At 37.7% G+C, this 22,031-nt stretch overlaps 1 protein-coding gene across 1 annotated transcript in view; it reads right to left on the bottom strand.

Moving 5' to 3' along the window:
- The window catches only part of ATERDJ3A (DNAJ heat shock N-terminal domain-containing protein), a 47,631-nt gene that overhangs the window by 17,784 nt on the left and 7,816 nt on the right, over positions 1–22,031 (bottom strand). The gene's annotated exons all lie outside the window — the stretch shown is intronic.

The following is a 22,031-nucleotide window of genomic DNA, read 5'->3' on the forward strand; positions in this document are numbered from 1 at the left end:
CTGTTGAGATTAAGAGGTTTTAAGTTTTAAGTTTATTTGATATTGTTGAGAATAGGTGGTTTCAAGTTAAGTCTTTTTATATTAGAGGCTATTTGAAATTATGTTTTCATAATGGGCTTAGATGTAATTATCCTTTTTAGCCTCTCTCTATTTAATATAGAGAGAAGCCCTAATAAAGTATGTTAACGTGTTTTCTCTGTGCAGCCATCTCTCCCTCTCACTCTCACTCTCTCTTCTATCTTTCCCTCTATCTCTCTTTCTCTAGCTAGGGTTTGGAGCTTCTTTCAACATGGTATCAGAGCCAACGATCGTGGGAGCGTGATTGATCGTGATCAAACTATCGTGGGAGCGTGATCGAAAAGCATCTGTAAATAAGGTCAGCTGGTTAATTCCTGCTGAGATTTCCTGTTGCCGAGTTTTATTCCTGCCGAGATTTCCTGCCCTGATTTTCTGCCCTGTCGAGATTTCCTGCCTTGATTTTCTGACGTGATGCCTTGATTTCCTGCACTGTATTGTTGCCGAGTTCTTTTATTGTCGTGGTTTCTGTGATTTGGTTGGCTGGAAATCACGTGTCGTGATTTGGTTGGCTGAATATTAGCAGCCCAGGTTCCCTGCTATGTCGTGATCTGGTTGGCTGGAAAGTGTGTGTTGTATCTCAGATTCTATTTGGTGAGCAGGTGTCGTGATTTGGTTGGCTGAATATTAGCAGCCCAGGTTCCCTGCTGTGTCGTGATCTGGTTGGCTGGAAAGTGTGGGATGTGAAAGCAGCATGTTAACTTTTTTTTTAAGCAGCAGGCGTGATTCCCTGCAGTGTGGGAAACTATTTTGTTTGTGGGATTTTTTTTTGTCGAAAGATTCTCTGTTGAGTACTGCTACTGGATGTCTTAGTGGCTGATGCGTGATGATAACACACGTTATTCCCTGTGTCGCTTGAAGCCTGTCCAGATTTTATCTCTGGTGTGGAAAACTGTGTAGTCGCGGAAAACTGATGTGTGATAGTCTGAACAACAGACCTCATTGCTCTGCTTCATACTGAGGCGATGTGGTTCTGACAGTCGGTTTTCTGATAAATCGCATGCCGTCAAGCTCTGTAGAAGACCAGATCCCTATTCAAATTCTTCATCCAGAGGCTCCTCTCTTTCCTATCCCCCCTAAAGTTTTTGGATGTGTGTGTTTTGTGCATAAGCTGGGTCCGAATCGAGATAAACTTGCTGCGCAGTCTATTAAATGTGTTTTCCTTGGGTATCCTAAGAACCAAAAAGAATATCGTTGTTACGACCCTATATCTCATAAAGAGTACGTTAGTGCGAACGTTACCTTCTTTGAGTCTATTCCTTATTTTTCAAGTACTACTCCCAGACTACAGGAGAGCCTTGGTGATATCCTTCCTCTGTCGATTCCTCCCTTTCCGTTAGAGTCGCTTCCTCCTCAGTCCTTGGTTCCAGTGTCGGGTGTGTCTCGCTTCCGAAACCCTTCCATAGTATACACGCACAGAGTGCCTCCTACCTCCATGCCGCCATCACCACCTTCTCCTCAGGTAAGTATTTCTGAGCAAACTGTTGCCCCTACATCTGATGTTGATCTTCCCATTGCTCTGCACAAGGGAAAGAAACAGTGCACTCTTTACCCTATCACGCAATTTGTATCAGAAGCTAATCTTGGGGCATCTATGAAGAATTTTATTTCTGCTCTGTCTGCTTCTTTTGTTCTGCTTCATCACAGTCAAGCTCTAGTCGACTCCAACTAGATGCAGGCTATGCGTGATGAGATGGATGCCCTATGGTCTCGAGGGACTTGGGACTTGGGACTTGGTTGATCCTCCCACAGATGCAGATATTGTAGCCTGCAAATGGGTATATAGCATTAAATATAACTCGGATGGGTCGATTGAACGGTACAAAGCCCGGTTGGTTGCAAATGGCTACACTCAGACTTATGGGGTTGACTTTTTTGAAACTTTCTCCCCAGTTGCTCGTCTTGGCACTATTCGTCTCGTTCTTTCTGTTGATGTGCACCATGGATGGCCCTTGTTTCAGTTGGATGTCAAGAATGTCTTTTTGTATGGGGATTTGCATGAAACTGACTACATGCAACAACCCCCAGACTTCGAGGTTCAGGGGGAGTGTCAGAGGGTGTGCAAGTTGAAGAAGGCTATTTATGGCCTGAAGCAGAGTCCGCGGGCATGGTTTCACAAATTATTTGAGGTAATGTCGAGCTTTGGATTTGTCAGGTCAGCTTCAGATCATTCCTTGTTTATCAAGAAAACCAGTACTGGAATTGTTGTTATGGTGGTATATGTCGATAACATCATATTAACAGGGAGCAGTGCCCAAGATATTTCTGCAACAAAAGATCATCTTCAGAAGCACTTTGTTACTAAAGATCTTGGTCACCTTCGATATTTTCTGGGTATCGAGGTTGCAAGAAACAGAGAGGGCTTAGTGTTGTCTCAAAGAAAGTATGTGTTGGACTTATTAAAAGAGACTGGAATGCTAGGAGCTAAGCCAGCTAATATTCCAATAGATCCCAAAACTCACATGTTCGATGAGAAGTCTGACTATGTGGATAGTGTCAGCTTTAGATCCTTGGTGGGTAAGTTGCTATATGTGACTGTTACTAGACCTGACATTTCATTAGCCGTGAGTAAAATCAGTCAGTTCATGGACAAACCTACAAAAGTTCACTGGGATGCAGCTATGATGGTTCTTCGATATTTAAAGTCATCTCCTGGTAAAGGTTTGTTGTTTAAACGAAATCCATCTTTGGATATGGTTGCTTACACTGACGCAGATTACGCAGGATCTGTCGAAGATAGGAAGTCAACATCTGGATTTTGTGTGTTTGTGGGAGGAAATCTTGTTATCTGGAGGAGTAAGAAACAAACCATTGTAGCCAGGTCGAGTGCTGAATCTGAATACCGAGCAATGGCCCAGACTGCAACTGAGATTATGTGGGTAAAATCAGTCTTGACCGAGCTTCAGGAGAAAGTATCCATACCTATGTTGATGATGTGTGTGTTAGAAAGTGACTTGAAATACCTTGGGTTCAATAATGAACCCATACTTATGCACGTAAAGTGCAAATATACCCATTAAAGGGAAACAACACACGCACATAATGTGCCAATACATAAAACCCATAAAAAGGGAAAAATATGACTTAAAGTCATAAGTTACATATCATTGAAGAATAATGGAGAAGGGGTGAAAACCCCATTACAATGGAGCATAAGCTCCCTCAAGAATTAGAAAATACAAAGGGGGAGACCCCTATTTATAACACAAGAAATGAGCCACTTAGGGGGCTCCCAAAGGAGTCGTTGGGAGCCCCCAACGGTCACATTTGTGACCGTTGGGGGCTCCCCAACGACTCTTTGGGGAGCCACTCGAGGTTGCGCAAACCACGAAAAAAGGAAAAAATAAAAAATAAAATAAAAGATAAAATTACAAACATATTCCAATTGGAATATGCGTAAAACTGGAAATGTCTAAACTACCCCTATGCCTATAAATAGAGAAATATATATTTTATATATATAATTAGGATAATACATATGCATATATACCATATATGAATATGTATTATACTTTATATATATATATAATATATATAATATTACAAATGTTGAATGATACATTTTAACACCCCCCTCAAGCTTTGCGTGGGGGAACGAAAAGGTTGAAGACGGCAAGAAGAATCTCAAAGCTTCAAGAGCCTTCAGAACGAATGCCATAGTAAATATCTTCCTCCAATGTCTTTATCGATGAGCACCTTCTATCCAAGGGACTTCCTTTTCTCTTATCTTCAAGATCCTGAGAAAAGAAAACAACAAAGAACAAGTAAAAAATACCTTTGCACTTTACTCAAAAAGGAACATTCCTAACAAGGTGCAAAATTTATGTATAATATGATAGTTACTTTAGCATGAAACGAAAAATTTAGAAAACCAAAGTTTCTAAATCATACATTATGTTAAAACAAAAATGAGCGGAAGCACATTATGCAAAAATAAATTGCAAGAATGCATAATGCATTCATAAGGTCCAACATTGGACAAATATAACCCCATAATGAGGAATAACAAAATGATCCACGAAGGGATACCACAAGAAGCCTACGAAGAGGCATAAAATACATATGCTTTATTGAATGAGAGCCCAAAAAAGGCCATAAAGAGCATATGCATATACTTATCATGAAATGAATTAATACTCAAAGAACTCATTAATGAACATGCTTCAAACATGCAATGAAGTGCCAAACAAGAGAAACAAAGTCTCCAAGCATACTTTAGGCAAAATAAACCCAAGAGTTTACAAGGTTTTAAAATCATTTATGAAAGACATACTTAATACACATTTTGCATATAAGGGTGGCAAAAACCATAAGCACTTAATATATAGATTAAATGCTAAGAAATCAACTTGATATGCATATCAAAAATATGATTTGCTTGAAAAACACAAGTCATGAATGAAATTTTGCAAATTTCAACAATAGTTTATCCATTACAAACATCTTCCTCATTAGTCCTCCAAAACCCATAAATCAAGTGTATAAGCTACTAGATCAAGAATATAAAACCATTAAAGGCCAAAGACACACACAAAGATGTGTAAAAGAACTTCTTGTCTACATATAATAATACTTAAAATAAGTGCATCTACGACAAGAACAAGAGAATACATGTCAACATGGACTAAAAAGTATTTCTTGTCTACGTAAAAAATACACTTAAAACCAAGTATGTTCAGCTACTAGAACAAGAGTAAAAAAGCCAACCATGGGCTAAAACATAATACATCTCTTGTCTACATATGATAGCACTTGAAATGAGTGAAATAAGCCAACCATGGGCATACATCTTAAGCGACTAGAACAAGGACACAAACGCCAACATAGGCTAAAAATCACACACCATGGTGTGAATCAACGTGCCTTGTCTACATATAAAAACACTCAAGACAAGTGTGTTCAGCTACTAGACCAAGAGAGCAAAAGCCAACAAAGGGCTAAAAACACACGAAGGTGTAATAAAATTCTTGTCTACATATGATGACACTTAGATAATGGGCATACAAGGAAAAGACTTTTGAGGCAATAAACTTGTAATGAAAATAAACCTCGAATGAAGCAATATTCCTTTTAAAACATGAATACTCATAACAATAACATTTTGGAATAAATGCATGTAAAAGTATCTTCAACAAGATGATAAAATAATATTCTTTTAGAACAAATGTGTGAACATACACACACCAAGAACACTTGTGAAAAAACACAAGAACACATGTGCACAATAAGCACAACATTCAGAATCACAAATGTGCAAATGCACTCATAAGATTCATAAATAAAAGGTTGGGCTATAATCCCATAACACCTTGATTTTAAATATACCTTAAAGCATTTAAGGTTTCAAACACCATATGTCCATCACATTTACATAGAAGCATCCATAATATCAATGGCCACAAGAGAAAAAATGAGTGACCCACTCATAATTATAGATCAAATAACAACTCATTTTAGAGTCCCAAGGTGCCCATAACTCACCTCAACAACCATCTATAATATGGAAGGTGGACAATCTAAAATGATACAACACGAGGTGCCCATAACTCACTTCGACAAACATCTCTAATATGACAATAATAAGGCCAAATAAACGATGCATTAAATAACATGTGATGGACAAATATAAATGCCACAAAGGGGCAATAAACACATAAGGAATCATTTTCCAAAAACTTTTTACAAAGAGGACCGATTAACAAATTGAATCAAAGGTCCAATATAATCCATCAAAAACAATTTTGCATAAACACGAATTATGCCTAATCTTTAAAAGAAGTCTTGTATCAAAAAGACCACAACATAAAGAATTCATCAAGACAATCAAGCTTTTAATCAAAGAAATCATAAGAACCGTAATGGTTCACAAAGAAGGCTTTAACACAATACTCAAGGAAAAAGTACTTGAAAATTTATAGATTTGGGATTAAATCCCATACAACAAGTTTTAAATATTCTTTGATTGAGATGAGATATGCGGAAACGTACAAAGTGCTATAAGCACTTACAATGATTTAAAAAGGACTCAATATCTAAATTCACTATGTTTTTCACAATAAGAAATGTGCATAAAGGCTCCATAATGCAAAAATGTCTACGAAGAGACAATACACATGTAAGCACACAAGGCTTTATAAAAGATGTGCACGAAAGCACTCATACAATACTTGAACAAATACACACCAAGGTGTCAACAAACATGCACTAAGGCATGTATATCATAAAAAAGAGGGAATGCATACAAGCGCAAATATTTTGAGAAGCAAATGTGCACAAAATACAAAAATACACAAAAGTGAGCAAGTATGCACTTTATAAAAAGAGCAATGCTTGAAATTCTCAAGTTTTAATTATGTAATTACATGCTTGACAAGTGCAATTGAGGACAACTAAAACTATATTATGGCCAATGTAGGCATTTTTAAAGATATTATTAAGAGATTTCGAAACCTTATGAAAAATACAAACCAACAAGTTTATAAGGATGAAAAATGAAATCATTTATACCAAAAAAGGATGCAATAGATGAACTATGCATTCTATGTGGGAAATTCCCTTTTAAAAACAATCTTTCCTAATGGTTTATCATAAATAATTTTTCAAAAAAGAAACATTGAAAAACTTTTTAGGAGTTCTTATAAGTTATCATTAACAAGAACTACTTTAGGATTCAACAAAGATTTTAGATGTGAGAGATTCTCATATAATGATTATATCAAATTTTTCAAAAATGCACTAAAATCCATAATCAAGAGAGGAACTCAAATCAAATTAGGGTTCATATGAGAGTTAAGAAATTTTAAGCAAAGATCATTTTTTTTTGGCAAGAGATCATATATAATTTTAAAAGTTAACTTATAGGTCAATCATGAAATACTTATTTAAGAGCTATAAATCTCACATAATTGAAGGTAATTTTTAAAAACATAAATTACTATTATATGCTATGAGTAGTTCGATAAATAGACACGAATTTTATATTTGGACAACAAACGATTTCACCAAATTTAGAAGGAGATATTTTCAAAATATATGAGCACACGAAATGTGAAAATAAATAATTCAACTATCATGACCATCAAACGAACAAACTATATGCAAGAAACATACTTTCAAATGCATAATACTTTTTGAGAAAAGGGATACATACCGAATAACTTCAAAAGCATAATACTTTAGGAAGAGCAATGAATACTTCACCATTTCTTGAGCGACACGCTTTCCGTTGCACCAAGAGACAACCCCATCGTAACCTTGCTCTGATACCATGTTAGAAAGTGACTTGAAATACCTTGGGTTCAATAATGAACCCATACTTATGCACGTAAAGTGCAAATATACCCATTAAAGGGAAACAACACACGCACATAATGTGCCAATACATAAAACCCATAAAAAGGGGAAAATATGACTTAAAGTCATAAGTTACATATCATTGAAGAATAATGGAGAAGGGGTGAAAACCCCATTACAATGGAGCATAAGCTCCCTCAAGAATTAGAAAATACAAAGGGGGAGACCCCTATTTATAACACAAGAAAGGAGCCACTTAGGGGGCTCCCAAAGGAGTCGTTGGGAGCCCCCAACGGTCACATTTGTGACCGTTGGGGGCTCCCCAACGACTCTTTGGGGAGCCACTCGAGGTTGCGCAAACCACGAAAAAAGGAAAAAATAAAAAATAAAATAAAAGATAAAATTACAAACATATTCCAATTGGAATATGCGTAAAACTGGAAATGTCTAAACTACCCCTATGCCTATAAATAGAGAAATATATATTTTATATATATAATTAGGATAATACATATGCATATATACCATATATGAATATGTATTATACTTTATATATATAATATATATAATATTACAAATGTTGAATGATACATTTTAACAGTGTGACAATAGGGTTGCTACATATATTGCCAACAACCCAGTGTTTCATGAAAGGACTAAACATATTGAAGTTGACTGTCACTATGTTCGTGACCTGGTTCAAGCTGGGTTTATCTACACCGATCATGTATCTTCTGAAGATCAAGTAGCAGATCAAGTAGCGAGACCAAATTTCTCAAAATGTTGTGACAAGCTGAGCATGATTGATATCTATGCTCCAGCTTGAGGGGGAGTGTTGAGATTAAGAGGTTTTAAGTTTTAAGTTTATTTGATATTGTTGAGAATAGGTGGTTTTAAGTTAAGTCTTTTTATATTAGAGGCTATTTGAAATTATGTTTTCATAATGGGCTTAGATGTAATTATCCTTTTTAGCCTCTCTCTATTTAATATAGAGAGAAGCCCTAATAAAGTATGTTAACGTGTTTTCTCTGTGCAGCCATCTCTCCCTCTCACTCTCTCTTCTATCTTTCCCTCTATCTCTCTTTCTCTACCTAGGGTTTGGTGCTTCTTTCTTTCAACATGTACAAACGACTTAGCAAAACACTCTTTTTGTTTAGGTTTATTTTTTTCCTGTATTTTTAACCCTAGAGATTTGATCAACATGGTCCATTTAGAGTGGATTGGTGTCTAGACTGCTGGAATCCAATTTGTAAGCATGATTCATTGACGATGCAAAAAATTGACATTTGTAAATGCACCAAAACTTGTTGACAAAAAAAAACATGATCCAAAAGTCAGCCCCTAACTAATTGACCATGTTGAACTCATCTATGGGGTTGAATTGAGCCAAAACAACTAGAACCATGAGATCCAACATCTTCTCTACAAACAAATGATTATAGCAAATATGTCTCCCGTAAATATTTTTTTGTCTTACCATTTGCAATACTACAAATATAAGCCTGGGTTAAGATAAGCTGTTTCAAAATGATAAGTTCATGGTAGTTTATGGACATCGTCAAGTCTATTGTAAATTGACTATTTTATCTATCTATTGTTAAATGGTAAAACAATCAATTTTAGTGAAAGTGAAAATTATTCATCTAGAAATATCCATCTCTGATTTGGTGAGAAAAAGAGAAAGAAAGAAGGGTTTAATCGATTACCACAAACATAATCACTGACCATCTACGGATTTGATCCAGTGAAGGCATCTAAATTTATGTTCATCTAACTATGATCATGGTGGGGATGATGAAATGGTAGATGGGCATCACCAGAATTTTATGGCTTTGTTGAACAATAAATATTGGTAGAAGAGGGGCACATGTCTTTGGATCATTTCCTGGCCAGAATAGCCAAAATGGCGGCCAACCAGTTTCCTCTCTTTTGTTGTCGTTTCCACTTTGAAAAGAGCAAACTTCTTTCTTCTTGACATCATCAATGCCAGATTTCATTCTTTCTGTTATTGCCATATCCACATTGAAAAGAGAAAACTTGCTCTCATCTTGACATCACCACCACCAAGATGGTGTTCTACATCTGCTTGATGTCAATGAGCTGAACTGTTTTCACAAGGATCCAGCAAAAGATGCTGGATTTCTTTCCTTTGAACCTCAAGTATATGAAGCTTGTGAATCTTACTGCTTCCTACTAAGCTGTATAGGACACCACCAGAAAATGTGAAAGCTATAGAGAATAAAGGGAACCCAATGAAGAATACTGAAAAGAGGGGACAGAGATTAATGGGTAAATTTTTTTGTAAATCTAACCTGTAATAACCTTAATTTTTAGGTTTTTATTTAAATATATTATGATATATATTTCATAACAATGTGATTTGGGCCCGGGATCCAAGTCGCGGATCCGGGGCCCATAAAGGGATAATTATGCCTAAATATTTGCATTATACTAAAATAATATTAATATTAGTAATAAAAGGGAAATATACATAAACACATATGTATATATATACATGGATCCGGCTTGCGGATCCATGGGGGTCAATTGGTATGGATAGGGTAAATTTTAAATAAAAACCAATAAGAATAATAAGAATAAGAAGAATATATAAATAAAATTTAAATTTTTATTTTTTTATCCGAGGATCCACGGTTGGATCCATTCGGATCCAACTGATGGATCCATATAGTTTGGGGGTCGGGTTACGGGCCTCGGGTCCGGACCTGAGCCGCACCCCTGTGTAACCCCTTTTAAAGAAAGGGGCAACCCGATAAGGGTTGCCCGATAGGTTTGTAACAGAACAGAAAAGGGGCAAGAGGGGGGGGTTACGCAGGCGTAACCGAAACCCCACCCATCTCGGCAAGAAGGGGGGGGGGGGGGGGTCGGCGATAAATGGGAGGTGGAAGAGGGGGTCTCACCCTCTTCCCTCGTCTCTCCCTTCCCTCATCTCTCTCTCCCTCGATCTCTCTCTCCCTCTATCGCTCTCTCTGTCGAGTTGGGTGAGAGGAAGTCGTCGGCGAGCTGCGGCAGCCCACATCCACCACCGCCGACCTCCAGCGACCTTCCTTCATCACGGTTGTGAGAGGAGCATCACCAGCCGGCCCTGCTTTGCGTTCCCAGCCTCCGATCGCCGGAAAAACTTAAAAAGGTATGGGCTCTCTCTTTTGAAATCGGGTGAGAAAGGGGGTATAAACTGGATCTTATGTAAAAAATTTTGGGAAATCTCATTTTGATATTCTTGTGGGTTTTTTTGGCTTTCGGTGGGACGAATCACAGGGAGTTAAAGTGCGAGTTTTTCACATGCTAATATTTCACATGCTCGAAGGATTTATTTTCAGCAAGCAAGGGAAGTTTCACCTCGAATGGGTTTAGGGTTTCAGGATGGCTTTTTGAAACCATTAAGAATCGGGTTCCTGGGTGTAAAACTGATTTTTAAATTCGATCGGTGATTTAATATGAGTTGGGTATCACTTGTTTTGTTGGGAGTTCATGATTAGGTTATGAATACATTGATTTTTCTTGTTGTATGATGTCCAAATTTGTGGATTTACCCTGATTCCAATTTAAAGCTATTCAGATTTTTTTTTAGCATGTCTCAATATACTTGTATGGGTTCACGATTTGAGGTGGTTCAACATACTAAAATTTTATTTGTTTGTTCACCTGTTAGTTTGAATCCCTTGTGGCATAATGGACTTAGGGTACGTATGAGTAAGGTCTGCCAAGAATGTGAAGTAATAGGATGCACGCATGGTAGGATCCTGTTATGACAGGATATACTGATTCTTTTTATCTCATGTATTTGGTACCAAGCTCTTTACCCAGCAGGGTGATCTGTGGTTTTGGTAATGGAGCGATTGTTGTCATAAGCTCTCTACCCTAGCAAGCTACAGTGACTGTTTTATCGAGATATGCAGGTTTATCATACTTAATGAGCATCCGTAGGATTTAAATTATGCCTTCTTGCTAATACCTTCATTTTATTGTTTAAGATGCATACAGATCTATTTATCATCTTCATATAAGGGGTTCTCCAGTAGGTGTTATTTAACACAAGCATGTAATTAAATTGATTCTGAACTTTTGTCTATGGCTATATACATTGACGTGGAGTTTTGAGGGGATTTCTTTTTCTAATTATGCATAAGCATCCCTCATGTTCTGAAATTTTTCTTTGGTCTTTCTGTTGGTTGTGTGCCAAACCCAGCTGATCGGGTTGGCTGGGTCATTGCTTCTCAAATAAGACTACATTATACATGTGTTAGTCCAGCTTTGTATGGTTATATTTTTTTTTATATACTCATGTGTAAGTGGTAATTTGCTTCAAAATTATTATATTGCTTAGTAGCATGATTGATTACTGTCATGTATCCTGTCATACCTATTTACAAGGTGATTAAGAGGCATATGGACATGCAAAGATTGTTAGGCATACACCCATGTAATTTGTATGACGCAAACGTCATGGATGTTATCATAATTTAGCTAAACATGTAAATGTTTTCGGTTGTTGTCGTACAGGCTGTTTTCCACGGCTTAAACTAAATATTATAGGCTGAGTTAAATTAGCTTGTGTAAGGTTCAGTTCTTCTTGAAATTTTCATATTTATGCTTACCTGATATTCAGACCTATGTGTGTAAGAGCATGATATGTTTTGTTTTTCTGCATTTCACACATTAAGCCAAAATCAAAGTAGTTGCTGCAAAGCTACATCTTATGCATATTGTACACTAACTTGATGTATTGACACTTGCACCACCACTTGAAGGTTCACATGCTGATTTAGATGTGTAATTTCATCAAAGTGTGTATGTGACATGAGCATGTATCAGTGTTGTTAAAAGCGCGCCTCAAGGCGCAAAAAGCGCGCCTCGCCTCGAGGCGAGGCCCTTTTCGCCTTGAGGCTCACTTAAAAAGCGCAACTGCCTCAAGGCGTACGCCTCATGCGCCTTGAGGCGTACGCCTTGAGGTGAGGCGCGCATTAAACATCGGATGGCTCTGCCAAATTGTCGTTGCTAAAATATGTTTTTCAAATGTGGTGTTGGGAATAGAATTGCTGAATGGTGTGCAGAGGATGTTGGGGAAACCGCAACACATCTCTAGTTCAAGGATCCCAAACACAGCATTGATGGTTAATGAGATTCAGGATTTATGTTTCGTATATACTGTGAAATAAGAGCTCGCATCCTGTTTAATCGCAGTTTGGTTAGATTTTCCCTTTGTTCAATTGTATATCCACAATCTAAAAGCTTTTATGGATTTCTGTGGATCCCCACTTAAATCTTTTCCTTCTTTGAATTGTCTTGCCTATTTTTATGCAAGCCATCTGAGCCATGTTTCAAATATCTGGCCAAGACATCACTGAGATAACCATATTCCAAGTTATAATTTGTATCATAGAGATTATTAAAGTGTTTGGCTTGCAAGTAATAAGTTTTAGCGTTCAAATCTTTTTGGTTTTCTTTTTTTTTTATCTCCATCTACAGAAATAGTATCCAACAATTTACACAGCATCAAATCAGGCCGCTTCTTCCATAAACAACAGTGCAGCATTAAGAGTTTTTGAACGATCTCACTCCTAAGAGCACCCGTGTCCATTCATTGCTTCCTCCATATAGGCAAGCCAAATAGAATTGTTGGACAACACCGACAAATGAACCAGCCGGATCCTCATCATTTAGCATATCAGACAACACATCAGTCTCAGGCAGAATGATATCAAATGGGCTCTGCATTACACCAGCCACCCTGATAAAACTGGCAGCATCATGAAGGGCATAAGCAACCCGAATGCACCCGAACAGACTACGCTACCTGAAACTCTAACTGCAAAATGTCGGGAGGCTCCCAATCTGATGGAAACTCTACCTGAAACTCGTGTTGGTTGGCGCTTCATCAATAAAGCATTTCTTATTTATTTATAATTTTAGATCATTTTTATAGTTTTTTTTAAGTTTAAAAAAAATATTTTTTTGAGGCTTACGCTTTGCGCCTCGAGGCTTACGCCTCGCCTCAGATTTTGGTGGAGCGCCTCGCTACCCCTCAACGCTTTTCACAACACTGGCATGTATGTTAAAGCATGCATTGACAGGCTAAATAAAATCATACATGGGATATGAGCATGTGTATAGAATGAAAGCATGAAATTTAAATTAAAGTTGTGAACTCATGCATATGTATATGTATGTTATTGTTTCATGCACACCTTTAAATTGTCCTAAATGAATGCGCATTGAAAAACATGTGAAAAGAATGCATAAGTGACATACTCTTTATGATTTTTGCTTATGCATGTGGTAATGATCAAATTGGATCATCAGGGGCTGGGTGAGCCTCGAGAACTAGTTGTTCTCCGTTTTAATTATTTTTGATGCATTGCAATAAATCAAATGTGATATTGTTATTTTACCGCACTGTTTTATGTTGTCACGGACTGTGGTCCCCTGAAAAGCTTAGCATGCTGATGTGCAAGCTTATGTTATTAATTCTGCATGTAAATTCGCAAATGTAAAAGAAATAAATTAATAACCAGATAAAAGAAAGTAGAGAACAGTGTAATTCACTTTCTCCTTGATGTCCCAGCTTTAGCGTGGGAATCTTGGATATTGCGGTTTAGGGAAAACCGTGAGGATACAAAAACTCCGTGTGCGTTTTGTTGCCCCTGAACCCGATATTGAGGTTCCTCTCCTGGCCACGGTTTTAGGGAGAATCTGCCACTTTACCCGGGAGTGGTGTGTTAGTCACAGCTGTGAGTTTGTTTTGGTATACCAAGAAAGTGGCGCCAGTGGATGTTGTTTTCCCTGGTGTCCCCGACTTTGGATGTTGTTTTCCAAGATTCCGATGGATGGTGTTGTTTCCTGATATCGGTCGAGGGCTAAGTTTGGAACCCGGTAATAAAATACAAATTGTGTGTGAAGCTACCTCAGGAACCCTACTTGACCTCGGGGATTGTACCCGTTTGATGTATCCCCGAGCAATGATAAATTAAAAAGAGTAACTTAAAAATTGTGTGCATTTAATAGGTCATGCATATGGAAAGAGGGGAGCTTTAATGAAAGATAATAAGGGTTCATGCATCACACATAAATCATGCATATTCTTGCTATGCATTAGTTCATGCATGTTTACCTATTCACTTGATTGTTTCATGTTGATCATTGCATAATGTTATCTCTGTTGCATTTAATTTCCTTATTGATTAAGTTGTGATTAATGTTAATTACTTTGTGTTCCCTTATGTTCAATTCTGCATGAATGGTTAATTGTCTTATGAATTGATTATAACCATATTCCTCAAAATATTACATGGATCTTATTTATGCTCTTTTTCTTATTTGATTCATTAGGGAAACCTGTACGCAGAATTCTTCGGATTTCTGACCCTCTTATTTTATTGGTTTTTTCCAGACACAGGTGATCAGTGAATTGGACTCGCTTCTGAGGGGATACGAGGGCCACATTTGTTTCAGACAGCTTCACTTACAGACAGAGTGGCTCTACTTGTGTTTTCTTTTAGTTCTTCTTAATTCCTGCAATTTGATATTTCACTTTTGACATTGGATATGACTCTTATTGATTCATTAATAAGAGAGTTCAGTTGATTGGTTATGAATGATAAATGTAAGTTGGTTTGTGGTTTGTGGTTTGTGGTGTGTGGTTATCCAACTGAAATTAGAACTGTAGGGACCCCAGGTCTCTGGGAAGTTTTCCGCAACTCTTAGAAAAAAAAAATTCCGCATTTTTTAAAGGTATGAGTTGGGGTCGTTACATAACCACACAGATGTGTTTAACATGATTTATTTAGTATATTAGAAGGTCATGTTTAACTCACCATAAGATTCTATTTTTTGAGATGGTGAAAATGAATGGCTCAGAATTCATGAAAATAAGGGTGGTTTAAAAATTGTATAAAACATCATATTTGAGTCAACTTTAACACATGAAAATAATAAATAGAATATGTTAAACATGATCCAATGGTCAGATTTTGCTTTTGGAGATTAGATACATATAAATCAAGTGTGCACTGTAAGTTTTTCTCTTGTACCTGTCTTGTGAGAAAGAGAAGAGAAGAAGAAAAGAGAGGCTGCGGCTGTCACGATTTCAATTAAAGAAATCGTGACCTAAACATGTATTTAAGCTTATATTACATTATGGGTCGGGTCTGGTATATATATCCAGACCCGATAACTAAAATACATCTTTACATACATGGACGGTGACATGGATCGGGTCGGATCCTGCACCTTTTTCACCCCCCCTCAAGTTGATCATGGTTTTGGACCATGAACAACTTGCTTTTAAGCATCCAAAAGCGATCCTTGGTTAACCCTTTTGTAAATATGTCTGCAACCTGTCTTTCAGTACTGACAAACTCAGGTTCAATCTCTTTTTCTTCAACTTTCTGTCTCACAAAGTGTTGGTCGATCTCAATGTGCTTGGCACGACTGTGATGTACTGGATTGAATGACATGTTGATAGCACTTTGATTGTCACAGAGCAAGGTAGTGTGGGAGATCTTTTCTCCTACTTCAGTTAGAAGATGTCTGATCCATGTGACTTCGACAGTGGCAGCAGCCAAGGATCTATACTCAGCCTCAATGCTTGATCTAGCAATAGCCTTTTGTTTTCTACTGCTCCAAGAGACTAAATTTCTTCCAATGAAGGCACAATATCCTGATGTAGATCTTCTTTCGTCGAGATCTCCTGCCCAGTCTGCATCACAATATACAGTAATTTCGTGCTCGCTTTGGCCATGGGACTATGGTAAATATATCAATCCATCCCCAATAGTCCCTTTCAGATATCTAAGGATCCTTTTGACCGCTTCCATATGTCCAGTACGTGGCGCATGCATAAATTGAGACACTTGATTGACTGAATAAACAATATCAGGTCTAGTGAATGTGAGGTATTGTAACATTCCTATTATGCTGCGATACCTAGTGGAGTCATCACACAGATCTCCATCATGAGCACTAAGTTTTTGATGAAGTACACTCGAAGTTCCTAGAGGTTTGCAGTCTTTCATGCCTGTCTTGCTAAGAACATCTACGGTGTACTTGTGTTGAGTGAGTGTCAATCCATGAGCCTGGTTGTCAACTTCTACACCAAGGAAATAGCGTAGAACTCCAAGGTCTTTCGTTTTGAACCTTTGACCTAATAAGTCTTTTATTTCTTGAATGTGGTCCGCAGAGTTTCCTGTGATGATAATATCATCGACATAAATTAATAATAGAGTGGTCACAGACTGGCTTTTAAAGATAAATAATGAGTGGTCCAGCATGGAACGTGAAAATCCATGTTTCTGAATCTCAGATGAGAAGCTATCAAACCAAGAGCGAGATGCTTGCTTCAGGCCGTAGATGGCTCTTTTTAACCAGCATACATGGGTTTTACAATTTTGTTCTTGATATCCAGGGGGTTGTTCCATGTATACCTCCTCCTTCAAATCCCCATGTAAGAATGCATTTTTAACATCAAGCTGACTCAACTTCCATCCATGTTCAACAGCCAGGGAAATGATAATTCGAATCGTTCCCATTCTTACAACTGGACTAAAAGTCTCATCATAGTCTTGCCCTGCTTCTTGAGTGAATCCTTTTGCTACAAGCCTTGCTTTATATCGTTCAATGGTTCCATCTGGCTTGTACTTGATTTTGTAGACCCATTTGCATCCGACAACATTTTTGTCAGGTGGTCTGGGAACAACTTCCCATGTTACACATTCATGCAAGGCTTGTATTTCATCATTCATGGATTCTACCCATTTCATAGAAGTTGTTGCCTGATAATACATGATGGGCTCTTCATCCTTATTGATGGCAGTTAAAAACAATTGAAAATCCAAGGAGAAGTTGTTATAACTAACCCACCTGTCAATAGGATGCCGTATGCGGTTTGATTTTCTGACTGCGAGGGTATGAGAAGGAGTAGGATTGGCGGTTGAGACCTTATCTAAATGACTTGATGTTGTCGGTCTCTGTCTGGAATAGACAATGCCTTTGTATCTGCCCGGTACTTCCTCTGCATTCTGTGACCCCGACTTCCCAGTGTTCTCAAAAACCTCTTCTTCTTGTTGCACGCAATCTGAGGAACATGTTTCATTGGAGCCAGCAAAAAGTTCTGAGCTTAGCCAAGGATGGTAAATTTCAGTTGGCATACTCATTGTGTTAGCTCCGTGATCAAAATTTTGTTCATCAAAGACAACATTTCTTGAGGTTCTGATACGTTTGTTGGTGGGATCATAACACCTATACCCTTTGTAGTCATCTGCATATCCCACAAATCTGCACTTTTGGGCTTTGTCTTGAAACTTGTTTCTCAGTGACTGATCGATATGCACATAGCAAACACATCCAAAAACACGCAGATCATAATAACTAGGATAAGTTTCAAAAAGACAGTGATAAGGAGACTTATTTTCCAGAATAACCATAGGCAGTCTGTTTATCACATGCACAGCAGAATGGAAGGCTTATGTCCATAAGTTGATGGGAAGATTACTGTCATGAAGCATACTCATGGCACTTTCAACGATATGCCTGTGTTTTCGTTCAGCAATTCCATTTTGTTGAGGGGTGTGAGGACAAGACACCCTTCTTCCTATTCCATTACTTTGGAGAAAAGAGATAAAATCACGGGATGAGAATTCCCCACCTCCATCACATTGGAAAAATTGAATGGACTCAGAAAATTGATTTTTGACAAGGGAAAAAAAATTTGAAACAAAGAGAAGACTTCCGACTTATTTTTTATGAAATATATCCAAGTGTATCGAGTATAGCTATCAACAAAGATTAGATAGTATTTGCTCCCAGCTCCAGAGGCAACTGGGGCTGGTCCCCATACATCAGAACAAATAATCTCAAAAGGTTTTGAAGCTCTCTTATTAATGGAATGGAAAGGCAATACATGACTCTTACATGAAAGACAACTGGAACACTTATGACTGCTCTCATTCCCATTAAGACTTTCTTTTGGAATGAGATTATTAGAAACAAGTTTCTTAATGAAATGACTCCCACAATGTCCTAACCGACTATGTCATAAGAACGGCTTATTACATTCAGAAATACTAAAAACATTAGCAGAAGAGGATGAACACGACTCTAATGAAGGCTCTGAATTCAGGTGGACAGGGCGGACAGCATGACAAGGAGGTTCTTCAAAGACATACATATTGCCTCGTCTCTTTCCTTCAGCGAATGTTTCCCTCGTGCGAAGGTCCTTGACCAGCACAGAGAAGGGAGTAAATTCAACTAAAGCATTATTATCATCAATAAGTTTGGAGACATAGACAATATTTTTCTTAATGTCAGGAGCATGAAGAACGTCAGAAAGAGTAAGAGTGGAATGTGACATGGGAATGACAGTTTTTCCAACATGAGAAACAGGATGGTGGGATCCATCTCCAGTGACAATCTTACTTTTTCCAAAATAAGGAATGGAGTTAGAAATCTTACCTGCATCACCTGTTACATGAGTCGCTGCCCCTGAGTCGACAAACCAGGTGCCTTCATCGCTCTGCTTCAATTTCAACTCTGACAAGGCAGATATCAACAAATCTTTAATCTCTCCACTGCTTGAGAACTTCCTTTTGTTTTCTGTCTGTGGACCCTTTCCTTTATTCTCTGGATTATGCCAACAATTCGCCTTGATATGCCCCTTTTTATTACAAAGGAAGCAGGTAGGAATGGATCTTGACCCCTGCGCATGAGCTAACATATTTGGAGTGGGAAGCAAACCACGCCCTCCGTGTCCACTTCGTCCTTGTCCTCCTCGTCCGCGTCCTCTACCATAAGACACCCCTGTGGCAAAAACTTTTTGAGAATTTGTGTGAACATGAGATTCCTCAAAGAACCCTTTCAGAGTCATCTCATACTGAATTAATTTTGCTCGCAACTCATCAAAGGTAGGAAGAGCAGGGAGACATAATAGGGAAGTGACGATCATGTTGTAGTCGGATCCCAATCCACTTAGAGTCTGTTGTACCATATCGTTGTCATTCACCGCGCATCCTATAACTGCAAGTTGATCTGTGATAGTCTTCATCTTGTTCAGATATTCCATGATGGTCATGGAATCTTTTCTCAACATCTGGAATTCCCTCTTGAGAAAAACCATTCTCGCATGTGAAACTTGTGAATATGTTTGAACCAATTTTTCCCAAAGTTGCAGAGCAGTACAGTTGTCGGGGATGGCAACAAGGACCTCTTGGGACAAGGTGGAAGTGATGTATGCAACCACTAATTGATCTTTCTTTTCCCAGTTGAGGTAGTCAACATTCTTGACATACACAATTGAACTTACTCCTTTGTCGTCTTTTTCTTCTCTCGTAACAAATTCGAGTGGGACGGGAGTGGTTCCATCAAGGTGACCTAAGAGACCTTGACTCCTTATAAAATGAATAATTTGCCTCTTCCAAATCAAGAAGTTTGAGGTAGTTAACTTTTCAGAAACGAGTTGAATGAGAAAACTTGAGGAAAGATTGGATGAAGAGGAATGAAGATCCATGAAAAAAAAAATTTAACAGGAAAGTATTCACGAAGTGCCCAGTCTACAGCCAGAGAGATTTGTTGATCGCCCTTTTTTTTTTTCGGCTGTGCAACTTTCGAGAAACTAGTGATCAGAAATTTTCAGATTCAAAAGGAGAACCAGATCCAAAAAAATTTGTTATATTTATGGGGTTTATGATTAACACGATAACAAGTTCTGAACAACTCACGTTGAACTGAATTTAAATTTGACTGTGTTTTCAGACAGAACACAAATGAGCATGATATCAACAGAGGATGGGATATACGAATATCAGATTGATAAAAAGGAGGAATGTCTTGCAGCCACTAGATGGATTAGATGTAGATCAGAAATCTGATATAAAAAAATTGGACAGTATATAAAAGGAAAACCAATCAGAGACTTAATATATCAGATTTGATGCAATCTCACGCACATATCTGAATATTTCGGTTTAAGTGAGAAAATAAGAATATGCAGAGGTGGAGTATTTCAGACGAAGAAGATGGGTCGGTTTTGGGGATTCAAGTGAAACTAGGGATTCACGTGAATACAGAAGGTGAAGTGATTCAGATCTGGTGCAAAAACACAACCAGATCTGAATGTTCCAGACGAAGAAGCAGATGGGTTGATTTTAGGGATTCACGTGAAACGTGAATCCTTCCAAAAAACTAAGAGAAGAGGTGGAAGGAATAAGAACCTTTCTTGATTGAAATAGTCAGGTCGCACCTTTTTGGAAGCCACTTCAAACCCTACGTGGATCTTGGCTCTGATACCATGTAAGTTTTTCTCTTGTACCTGTCTTGTGAGAAAGAGAAGAGAAGAAGAAAAGAGAGGCTGCGGAGAAATCGTGACCTAAACATGTATTTAAGCTTATATTACACTATGGGTCGGGTCTGGTATATATATCCAGACCCGATAACTAAAATACATCTTTACATACATGGACGGTGACATGGATCGGGTCGGATCCTGCACCTTTTTCATGCACCACCATAAGCTACGATCATACAGTATCACCATAGAAGCACTCATATATATATATATATATAGAGAGAGAGAGAGAGAGAGAGAGAGAGAGAGATGCAAAACATGTTAAATTGGTTTTTGTTTTTGTTTTTGTTTTTTGTTTTTTGTTTTTAATTCTGAATGTACAGATGTGATTTACATACTTGATTTCACAGGGATCAGCTCTTCGAGCATTCTATTCCAACACATGGGTGGGTTTTATAAGGTTCGAAAAATCAATGGTCCAAAATATTTATAAATTTTCAAGTCTCCAAATATCGTTTTTCATCAAAAACACATGATCTTGGTTTCAATTCCTAGTAAATTGACCATGCCAAACACATCTATGGGGTTGGAATCGCGAAAAGAGCAACAGAAAAGCCAAAAACCATTTTAGCATGTATATATATATAGATATATATATTTTACTTCAGTTAACCACAAGTTACCCAAGGTTAACTTAACAGAGATGGAATGAGGCAGTAGTCTTTACATGGAAGCAAACTTAGACATGTAATTGTAATATTTCACAGGTTGTCTTCGCAAATACCCCATAAGTTGCACAAGTATATGTAAATCACTACATTTTATGATAGTTTTCTGTGTTTTTTATTTGTATAGTTATTTGTCTATTTTTTTCTTAATAATGTTCGTATATAATCCTTAATACATATACTTACCCTTAAGAAATGCATTTTTACATATTAATATATCAAAATATATTATACTAAAAATAGGTGTCCTCATCAAAATTTTCATAAAAACCATGTACTTGTGTCACGAATCTGCATGGCATTGATATCTGTGTAGCTGGTTTAGAACCCTGACATTCCCCACTATATACGGAGATAGCTGGTTTAGAACCCTGGCATTCCCCACTATATACGGAGATCGAGTAGCGTAAATGAAGGATAGGAATTCTCTTCACATCAAGCTTTTCTTTGTTCTTCCCACCTTTTACAACCAACCAAAATTGCTTGAAGCATCCATGTGACACAATCACTTGAAGATCTCAGCAAATAATAGGTGACGGGATAAACCCTCAAGATAGTTATCAATAACCACTAACTGCATTTTATTAAATGCATAAAGCATTCTGAGGTCACCAAAAAGGTCTAGAATCTGTTGAATG

The sequence above is a fragment of the Nuphar pumila genome, chromosome 8 (genome assembly GCF_984573655.1).
Source record: "Nuphar pumila chromosome 8, dmNupPumi1.hap1.1, whole genome shotgun sequence".
Lineage (NCBI taxonomy): Eukaryota > Viridiplantae > Streptophyta > Magnoliopsida > Nymphaeales > Nymphaeaceae > Nuphar > Nuphar pumila.